Below are 12,045 nucleotides of genomic sequence, written 5' to 3' on the forward strand. Positions count from 1 at the left end.
CAGCAGCAGGAGAGGGAGAAGCAGGTCCCCTGCTGAGTGGGGAGCCAGATGCAGGGCTGGAACCCAGGTGGGATCATGACCTAAGCCAAAGGAAAATGCTTAATTGATTGAGCTACCTAGGTGTCCCAATGTTATTTATAACTCTTAAAAGACATACTAGGTGATTGGCTGTGATTGGATAACCTCTAAGGTATATAACTATTTCCATAATTTAATTGTTTTATAATGAATACTCAAAGCAAATAATAATTAGGATAGGATGTTTCATTCATATAGTTTTCATGCAAATTAACTGTTTTCCTATAAATAAGATTCTATTTTAAATTTGTATGCATAAATCTAGGTCCAGGGCACCTGAGTATTTCAGTTGGTTGAGCATCAGAGCTCTTGGTTTCACCTCAGGTCACAATCATGGGGTCTTGGGATTGAGCCCCACCAAAGGCTCCTGGCTTTGCAGGGATTCTGCTTGTGGATTCTCTCCTCCTCCCTCTGCCCCTTCCTCCACTCATGTCCTCTCTTTCTCTCAAAATATAAATATGTCTTAAAAAAATCTTGGTCCAGAATACATAAAGAAGTCTTGCAAGTCAGTAATAGGAAGTCAATAACAATTTGATAATAAAGAACTTTACAAGCCAATCATAATAAAAGTACATTTGAATTTTGCCCTTTAAAAAACAAACAAAACATTTGAATACGCAATTTGAAATTTGAAAATGCAAATTTCAAACAAATTTGAAAGCAAACTAAACATTATATAATGAGTGGGGCAAGATACAAATGGCTGATGTATAAGATGTTCAGCATCTTTATTAGAGAAATTAAAAGCACAAGGAGATGTATTACACCTCCACAAGAATGATTATAATAATCATAATCATCATAATAAAAAGATAAATAAGAACATAGAGAAACTGAAACCAATATATATTCCTGATGGGAAAGTAAAATGATACAGTTAACTTTGAGAATCAATTAAGAATAAACTTACTATACAATCCAGGAATTCTATTCTAGGGTATCTATCAAATGACCCAGAAATATGCCTACATAAAAACCAGTAGCCAAATGTTCAAGAAGTAACATTATTCACGGTAACTAAAAGTTGGAAACAATCAAAATGTTCATAGTTTGTGAACTCACAAATAAAAATATATTCTCCAAACAATGGAATACTTTTTGATAATAGAAAAGAACAAACTACGAACACATGTTATAACATTGATAAACCCCAAAAGCATCATGTTAACTGAAAGCAGCAAGGCTCAAAAGGCAATATATTATATGATTTCATTTATATGAAATGATCAGAAAAGACACTATTATGAGTCAGAAATCAGACCAGTGATTGCCTAGGACTAAGGATAAGAATGGGGGTTGACTGTAAATGAGAACAATGGAAGTTTTTTTTTTTTTAATATAAGATTTTATTTATTTATTTGTCAGAGAGAGAGCACAAGCAAGCACGTGCACAAGCAGGGAGAGCAGCAGGCAGAGGGAGGAGCTGTCTCCCCACTAAGCAGGGAGCCCCATGTGCGACTCATCTCAGGACCCTGGGGTCATGATCTGAGCTGAAGGCAGACACTTAACAGACTGAACCAACCAGGCATCTGACCAAGGGAAGTTTTTAGGTTGATAAGAATATTCGAAAACTGGACTGCTGTGATGGTTATACAATTCTATCAATGTACTAAAAATCACTGAGTTGTATAATTATAATAAAATTCACTGCAAGTAAATTATAGCTCAATAAAACTTTAAAAATACAGAGTAAGGGATGCTAACAATGTACAAACTGGACTTCTAGAATCATTTTGTAAAATATATTATGATAGATAGAACATGTTATAAATCAATCCATGAAAATGCATCATGTAACCATAGAACACACCTTCATTTGTTTCCAGCATTAAGATGTGTAGTGTGAAACTTTTAAAAATTATTTCCTCCTACATCCATATAGTATTTATCTTTACATTAATAAATCATAGTTCAGATGGAAAACAGAGTAAGTGTTTCCTAACATGCTGTATCTCCTAAATCAAAATATCTATGATGCAAATGGTTGCAAGTTATAAAGGAGTAAATAAATTTCACATTATTTGAAAAAAGGCAGCCAAGATAATACCTAGCCTCATTCAAATAACTTCTTCTGTATCTGAATTTTACTTATTAATAAAAAGGATCCTGATTTTATAGATATTTGTGTGAAATGTTCATTTAGGGTATATCCTCATACAGGGCATGGACCTTAACTAAAGACAGCTCAGATTTATAGGTCTTCAAACTGCCCTCTCACTCCTATGCATGTGTTCTTGTGTTTCTCTACCATTTTTTAATCTTACTATATTTTATAGCTTCCCTTTGCAAATAAAGTATATTTATTTACCTTTCATATATTTGCTATATAACATGTATATAATATTAGTGTTGTGTTTAGAAAACAAAAAACTATAGTATTACAGTCTCTCAGGTAGAGCTATCTTGCAAATTGACAAGATACACAAGATTGGATAAGATCCAAAGACAAGCATTAAAAGAACATACTCTTTCTGCTTCACTTGATAATGATCTTGTATACCATAGGATAAATGTTCCTTAAACCTGAAAAGTAGGTGCTAAATTGGGGTATCTTGGTGGCTCAGTCAGTTAAGCATCTGACTCTTAATTTCAGCTCAGGTCATGGTCTTGGGGTCCTGGGATGATCTAACACAGAGTTAGGCTCTGTGCTCTGTAGGGAATCTGCTTGAGATTCTCCCCCTCTCTCTGCCCTTCCCCCTCCCCACTCATGTTCTCTTGCTCTCTCTTTCTCTCTCACATAAATCTTTAAAAGGATCCTGACAAGTAAGTGCTAAATTGAGAAAGTACTATAAATAATTCTTTAATACATAGAGAAATTTTGAATATATATATTTTTTAATTTTTGGAAATTTTAATTTAATGTAATAAATTTCACATTGATTAATCCATTGATGATTGGAAGTACACCAGGTAAATAACATTCTAATAATCTGTAACCCAGTGTAATCTTTGTCTCCCCGATATTCTTTCAACTTTGGCCATCTAAACAAAATTGCTTACTCATATAATGTACACACATACACACACACACACACATACACTCAACTAAAGTAAGTCCTTGTAGAAACATCTACCTAAAGTATCACTTAGGAAACTCTTAGAGAAGCCTTTCCAAAACTCTTTATAATATCAGTATCGTTTAGTTAAGTTCATTAATCAAACAAAAAAGTATGAGTCACCATAAATTGTCCAAATGTCTTTATGTAAGTAATGTGATCAAATATTTAAATTGTTTCTAACTATCTGGCATTTTTCAAAAAAATTCTATCACCGTCTGACTGTCATCATTGCAGACTCCAATAATTGGTGTATTGCATTTAATTAATTCTCATAATTTTCTCTTAAAATATATCACTTAGCTCTAACAATTAATCTACATATTTTTAAAAAAGAAGTTTAAAACCACAAGAGATTTCTCTTCCAGATTAGATGGCAAAGACTAATTTATCCCTACTTTTCCCTGCTAAGCATAACTATAACCCTGGAACCAATACAAGAGAAAGCCATACAAGAGAAAACAAAGAATAAATAAGAAAAATGGAAGGAGAAATGTGAACTGCTTAGGACTCTGGCATTGGAGAAACTACACCACAGTAGGTGTGTATGACTCCCTCACCCAAGATAAGAAAGTGATTTAGGCTTGGCATTTCCCAGCCACCAATTTGGCATCAAAAGGGGACCCAGGCATGTTCATTCATCCTGAATGAAAAGGATTATTGCTGACAACACCAGGCATATCCAGCAGCACTTGCAGGGGTAATTTTAATGGAGCCTCACTGACAGTAAGTGGCCAGATGAAGAGCTCTTCTTTCCTGAAAGACCTGTGACACCCCTCTCAAAACAGAGATACTAGGTGTGGCTACTTGTCACTGACAAATAGAATACTAGCACAAAGAGCACATGGCCCAGGAAGTTTCTTTGTCCCCATGGGTCTGAGACTCCCTTTCCATAACCAGGGGCACTGGGCAGATAGAATGTAATCCCTATCACCTGTTGATAGGTATTAAGGAGAACACAGATTGCATGGAGCACTGGGTGTTATATGCAAACAATGAATCATGGAACACTGCATCAAAAACTAATGATGTACTATACAGTAACTAACATAACACAATTAAAAAATAAATAAATAAAAAAGAGTCTGCCTTCAGCTCAGGTCATGATTCTAGAGTCACTCATTGGGAAGTCTGTTTCTCCCTCTTCCCCTCCCCCTGCTCATGCTCTCTTTCTCAAATAACTAAAATCTTTAAAAAAAATTAAAAAAAAAAGATAAAATGTAATGACAAGAAAAAGCCAACTGGAGCAAATACCTGGCCCCAAAAGTATTCCATCACCCACATGCAATGGGAAGGAATCTTACCACAATAAGGGCATATTAGAGATAATGTTCTTTTTAAGTATGGCATTAGACTCCCTTCCCCTACCTAAAGGCATATGCAAACCTTGAGGAAATTATTTTTTTTCCCCCTCAGATAGCAAAAGCAAGAACTACAGGGAACCTCAGCTGTACAGATAAACCAAGCAGACAAAAATGGTATCGCAAAGGCTCTGAAAATTAAATTATCAATGGAGCCACAACCTACAAAATAGACTATAACCTACATGCTAAACTCAGACAATTGTCCAAGATAAAAGATTTATATAGGATCTAGAGTCTCTTATCACTAAATATGAAATGTCTAGGATTATATAAAAAAATCATGTAATATCAAGAATCAGGAAAATATCAGTTTGAGTGAGAAAAGAAAACCAACTGATGTCAACAACAAAATAAGATTCTAGAATTATCTGCAAGGATTATAAGATAGTCATAGCTGAAGTATTTTAACAAGCTATTATAAATTTTCTTGAGACAAATGAAAAACAGAAATCTTGCCAAAAACATAAGAGCAAATGGAAATGATAGTGCTGAAAAATACAATATAATTTTTTAAAAAATTGCTGGATGGATTCAATAGCAGAGTAGAAAAGACATAAAATTGAATATGTAAACTTGAGAATATATTATTCAAACTGAATAGAAAATAGATTGAAAGATAAAATGAACAAAGCCTCAGGGATCTGTGGGGCATTAACAAAAGTTATACCATTTGTATTGCCAGAGTCCCAAAAGAAGAGAAAGAATGTGAGGTTAATTTTTTTTTAAATAAATGTCCCACATTTTTTAAAGAAATAAATGAAAAGACATAAATCTATAGAATCAATAAGCTGAGAAAGTGCCAAATGTACCAAAAGAGAAAAAAAAAAGTCAAAACACATCAGTTGAACTTCTAAAAACTAAAGGCAGAAAAATCTTGAAAGCAGCCAAGAAGAGATGACACATTACCTATAAGTGAACACTAATCTGAATGGCATCGGATTTGCCATCAGAGCATTAAAGCCAAAAGGAAGTGGCACATTTATCAAGTGCTAAAAGAAATCTCAACCATAAATTCTATAGCCTTCAGAAATTAAGACAAAGCTAGAACAATTTGTCATAATTAGATCTATCCTTAAAAAAAAAAAAAACACACACACACTAAAGAAATTACTTTTTTCAAACAGAAAAGGGACAGCAAAGAGACTTGGAACATCATGATGGAAGAAAGAAAAGAAATATGCCTAAATATTTTAGACTATTCTTACTCATGATTTTAAAAAACATTTGAAATTGAAACAAAATTATAATACAACCTGATACTGAAGACAATGATATTTAAAAGTGTGGAAGATACAACAATCTAAATGGAAGTAAAGTTTCCACATTTTAATAAAGTGGTAAAATGCTGATACCATTATATTATGACAAATCACATATGTATATTGTAGCACACAAAGTATTCACTAAAATATACATATAACACACAAAAGCACTGTAATTTATCAATTTAAATCCTAGTACATTATTAAAGAAAAGAGAAAGATAAACAAGAAACAGAGGAAACAACCAAAATAAATAACAAACTTAAACTCTGAACATATCTATAATTTCCTTAAATGTAAATATTTCAATTAAACTAAGTAAAAGACATGTGGCACCTGTGTGGCTCAGTGGGTTAAACTAAGTAAAAGACAAATATTTACAGTAGATAAAAAATTTATGGCCCAACTATATACTCTTTAAAAGAAGAACAGTAATGGGGAGTTGAAAGTAAAGAGATGCAAAAAATAGACCATGCAAACATTGATTTAAAAAAAAAAAAGAAAAGAAGAGTCATTGTGTTTATATCAGATACCACAGAAGTACCAAGGGTCATAGAGGCTGCTATGGACAATTGTATGTCCACAAAATGGGAAGCCTAGAGGAAATGGATGAATTTTTAGAAACATACAACCTACTAGGACTGAATCATGAAGAAATAGAACACCTGAACAGATCAGTTACTAGTAGGAAAATTAAATCAGTAATCAGAAACCTCCCAGCATAGAAAAACCCAGGACCAGATGGTTTCACAGGTGAATTATACTAAACACTTAAAGAAGAGTTAATAGCAATCCTTTACAAACTCATCCAAAAACATTTTTTAAAAAGTAGATAATACTTACAAACTCATTTTATTGGGTCAGCATTACTTTGATACCAAAACCAAAGATACTTCAAGACAATTACAGGCCAATATCACTAATGAACATAGATGTAAAAAGTCTCAACAAAATATTAGGAAATCAAATTTGACAATACATTAAAAGAATTATTCACCAAGATCAAGTGGGATTTATTCCAGAGATGGAAGGATCATTCCACATCTGCAAAATCAATCCATGTGATACATCACACTAACAAAAAGGAAAAGTCATATGATAATATGACCTCAATAGATTCAGGAAAAACATTTGACAAAATTAAAGATTCACTTATGATAAAATTCTTAACAAAGTGGGTATAGAGGGAACATACCTCAACATACTATAGACTATATATGACAAAACCCACAGCTTACATCATATGCATTGGTGAAAAGGTTGAAGAGATTTTCCTCTAAGATCAGGAATAGAACAAGTGAATCCATGTTCAGTATATTTATTCAACATAGAATTGAATATCTTAGCTAGATTAGGCAAGGAAAAATGCATTTAAATTGGAAAAGAAGTAAAACTAGTTGTATTTGCAGATGACATGTTATCATATATAGAAACCCTACGGACTCCACCAAAAACTGTTAGAACTGATAAGTGAATTCAGTTAAGTCACAGGATACAAATTTAACATGCAGTAATTGATTGCATTTCTATACACTAATAATGAGATATCAGAAAAAGAAGTTAACAATCTAGTGTATAATCACATCAATAATAAAATACCTAGAAAAAATTTAATGAAGTTAAAGACCTGTATGTAAAAAAACTCTAGGAAATTGATTAAAGAAATTGAAGACAACACAAATAAGTGGAAAGATATTCCATTCTTATAGATTGGAAAAATTACTATTAAAATGTCCATGTTACCCAAAACAACCTACAAATTCAAGCAGTTTCTACCAAAATTCCAATGTAATTTTCACAAAGATAAAGAATCCTAAAATTTGTATGGAATAACAAAAGACCAGGAATAGCCAAAATAATCTTAAGAAGAACAAAGCTGAAGGTATCATGCTTCAGCTTTTTCAAACTACATTACAAAGCCATATTAATCAAGAGTATGGTATTAGCATAGAAACAGACACACAGATCAATGGATCAGAATAGATAGCCCATAACTAAACCCACACATATATGGTCAATTAACTTATGATAAAGAAGCTAGAAATATACAGTGAGTAAAGAACAGTCTCTTCAACACATGGTGTAGGGAAAACAGAATAGTCACATGCAAAATAATGAAATTGGACACTATCTTATATAATACACAAAAGTTAACTCAAAATGGACTAAAAACTTAAACTTAAGACCAGAAACCATTAATTTCTAGAAGAAAATATAGGCAGTAAATTCCTTGACATTGGACTTGGTGATTTTTTAGATTTGATACCAAATGCAAAGGCAACAAAAGCAAAAGTAAACAACTATGACTACATAAAACTAAAGAGGTTCTACATAGCTAAGAAAATCTTAGCAAAATGAACAAGTGACCTATGGAATGGAAGAAAATATTTGTCTACCATATATCTGTTAAGGCCTAATACCCAAAGTATATAAAAAACTCATAAAAACCAATAGTGAAAAAACATACAGTCCAATTAAAAAATGGACAGAGGATCTGAAAAGATATTTTTCTAAAGAAGGAATATAGATGACCAACAATACACGAAAAGGTGGTTAACATCGCTAACCAACAGAGAAATGTAAATCAAAACCACACGAGATATCACCTCACACATGTTAAGATGCCTATGACCAAAAAGATAAGAAATTACAAGTATTTGTAAGGATATGGAGAAAAAGGGACTCTTGTGCACTGTTGGTACAAATATAAATTGATGCAGCCATTGTGGAGATTCTTCAAAAAATTAAAAATAGAACACTATATGATCCAGTAAACTCACTTGTGGGTATTTATTTAAAGGAATTGCAATCAGGGTTACAAAGAGATATTAGCATGCCCATGTTTATTGCAGCATATTGCCAATAGCCAAGATGTGAAACAACCTAAATGTTGATGTCAGAAGAATGGAGATTATGCTGAGTGAAATAAGTCAAGCAGAGTCAATTATCATATGGTTTCACTTATCTGTGGAGCATAACAAATAGCATGGAGGACAAGGGAAGAAGGGAGTTGAGGGAAATTGGAAGTGGAGGTGAACCATGAGAGACTATGGACTCTGAAGAACAATCTGAGGGGTTTGAAGGGGCGGGGGTTGGGAGGTTGGGGGAACCAGGTGGTGGGTATTAGAAAGGGCACAGATTGCATGGAGCACTGGGTGTGGTGCAAAAAACTGGGTACTGATACGCTGAAAAGAAATAAAAAATTAAAAAAAAAAAGAATGGAGATTATAAACTGATTATGCATACACACACACACACAAATATTATTCATCCACAGATAGAAAGAAATCACCATTTTCAAGAATATGAATAGATCTCAATGGCATTATGCTAAGTCAGAGAGAGCAAGACAAATACTATATGATCTCATGTATGTGGAATCGAAAAACCACCATCACCGCCACCCACCAAAAATGAGCTCCTAGATGCAGAGATCAAATTGGTGGTTGCGGAGGCAACAGAGGGGTTCAGCAAAATGAGTAATGATCACTAAGTCCTGGAAATGTAATATAAAACTTGACAACAAGGGGTGCCTGGGTGGCTCAGTGGGTTAAAGCCTCTGCCTTTGGCTCAGGTCATGATCTCAGGGCCATGTGATCAAGCCCCACATTGGGCTCTCTGCTCCACAGGGAGCCAGCTTCCTCCTTTCTCTCTCTCTGCCTGCCTCTCTGCATACTTGTGATCTCTGTCAAATAAATAAAATCTTGAAAAAAAATGACAACAATACTGTATTGCTTATTTGAAGTCTGCTAAAAGAAAGGCCTTGTAAATTCTCATCATAAGAATGGTGATCATTTTACAATATATATAAATATCAAATTATTTTATTATATACCTGAAACTAATACATTATTAATTATATCTTACATAAAAACAACAGTCATTATATTAATATTGGAAGGCAGACTTTAATACATGAAGACCATCTACCCTCCTAAATATAGACATATCAATTGACAGAACTTCAAAATACATGAAACAGAGCTAACATAGCTGGAAAAAAAAAAAGGATAAATCTGCAGTTCTAACTGGGGATTTCTGTAGACTCCTTTCTGCAACTTTTAGAGTTATCACAGAGAAAATCAGCAAAAATATAGAAAATATTAATAGCAAAACAATCAAGATCACCTAATTAACATATGTAGAACACTTCACTGAACCAAGGCAGAATACACATTTTTTAAAGATTTTATTTATTTATTTATTTGCCAGAGAGAGAGAGAGAGAGAGAATGAGAACACAAGCAGGCAGAGTGGCAGGCAGAGGCAGAGAGAGAAGCAGGCTCCCTGCTGAGCAAGGAGCCTAATATGGGACTTGATCTCAGAACCCTGGGATCAGGACCCAAGACCAAGGCAGCAGCTTAACCAACTGAGCCACCCAGGCATCCCAGAATACACATTTTTTAAAGTACATAGGGAACATTCACCAAGAGAGGGTTATCCTGCACCACAAAACAAACCTCAATAGAGTTAAGATAATTGAAATCATATAGTGTGTTTTGGGACTACAATGAAGTCAAATGAGAATTTTAGAACAGAACGAAAACAGTATCTCTAAATACTGGAAGTTAACACATTTTTTGATAATGCAAAAGGTAAAAAATGGAAGTGTGAAAGTTAATGAAAAGAAATAATACTGAATGAAAATTAAAACACAATATACCAAAATAGGTGTATTGCAGCTGAAGAAGTGATAAGGGGAGGAATTTATAGAACCATGAACTTACATTCCAAAAGACAAAAGATATCAAATCAATTATCGAAGTTCCTATTCTGAGAAGCTAGAGAAAAGATAAACAAAAGCAAGTAGAAGGACAAAAAAAAAATTATGAAATATACAAGTAGAGATCAATGGAGTTGAAAATAGAATACAGAAAAAATCAAAATTTTATTTGAAAGGATAAAAAATTAATAAACCTCCAGCACGACTGCCTACAAACTTAGAAGAGAAATACATTAGTCATTATCAGGAAGGTAACAGGGGCTGCCCTTATAGATTTGAGGCCATCAAAATGGTAATAATGGGGGGCGCCTGGGTGGCTCAGTGGGTTAAGCTGCTGCCTTCGGCTCAGGTCGTGATCTCAGGGTCCTGGGATCGAGTCCCACATTGGGCTCTCTGCTCGGCTGCTCGGCGGGTAGCCTGCTTCCCTCTCTCTCTCTCTCTCTGCCAGCCTCTCTATCTACCTGTGATCTCTCTCTGTCAAATAAATAAATAAAATCTTAAAAAAAAATGGTAATAATGGAATACTGTGTACAGCTTTACACTTACAAGTTTTTCTAAAAATATAAATGGGACAATTCAGTGAAAATAAAAGCTACTAAAATTCATTCAAGATCAAACAGACAACATGGATTGTTATAGGTTATAGTTTAAATAACTATACATTAAACATCTGAGAAACTGATTTCATAGGACAGTTCTTTAAAAATCATCCAGTTGGAAATGGAGAGTTCAACTAAACAGTCAAAGAAAATCAACACTGATTTTATAGTCTTTTTCAAGAAGGGGGAGGAGAAAACACTTTCCAACACATTCTATCTGATACTAAAACCAGAAAAAGATACCATAAAAGAAAACTACAGGCCAATATATATTATGAGTATAGATACCAAAACCCTCAATGAAAAACTAGCAAATAAAATCTATGACATTACAGAAGGATTATATACTATTTTCAAGCAGCATGTATCCCAGGAATTCAAGATTGTTTGCACAACTGAAAAACAGTATGATACACCATATGGAGAGAATGGGAGAGAACAGAGGATCATTTCAAAAAAATGTAGAAAAAGCTTTTGAGAAAATACAAAGCACTTTACTGATAAAAACACATAAACTAGTAATAGAATTTCCTGAGGATTAAGTGCATCTATTAAAAAAAAAAAAAAATCAGGGGCACCTGGGTGGCTCAGTGGGTTAAAGCCTCTGCCTTCAGCTCAGGTCATGATCCCAGGGTCCTGGGACTGAGCCTTGCATCAGGCTTTCTGCTCATCGGGGAGCCTGCTTCCCCCTCTCTCTCTGCCTGCCTCACTGCCTACTTGTGATCTCTGTCTGTCAGATAAATAAATAAAATCTTAAAAAAAAAAATCAGTAAGGGCACTTGCATGGCTCAGTTAGTTAAGTGTCTAGCTCTTGGTTTTGGCTGAGGTCATGATCTCAGGTTTGTAAGATTAACCCCTATGTCAGTCTCCTTGTCCCTCCTTCCTCTTCTGCCCCTCCTCCCACTCACACACATGCTCTCTAAAATAAATAATGTCTTTTAAAAAAAATCAATTAAAAATGAAT

Source organism: Mustela erminea, chromosome 2 (assembly GCF_009829155.1).
Source record: "Mustela erminea isolate mMusErm1 chromosome 2, mMusErm1.Pri, whole genome shotgun sequence".
Taxonomy (NCBI): domain Eukaryota; kingdom Metazoa; phylum Chordata; class Mammalia; order Carnivora; family Mustelidae; genus Mustela; species Mustela erminea.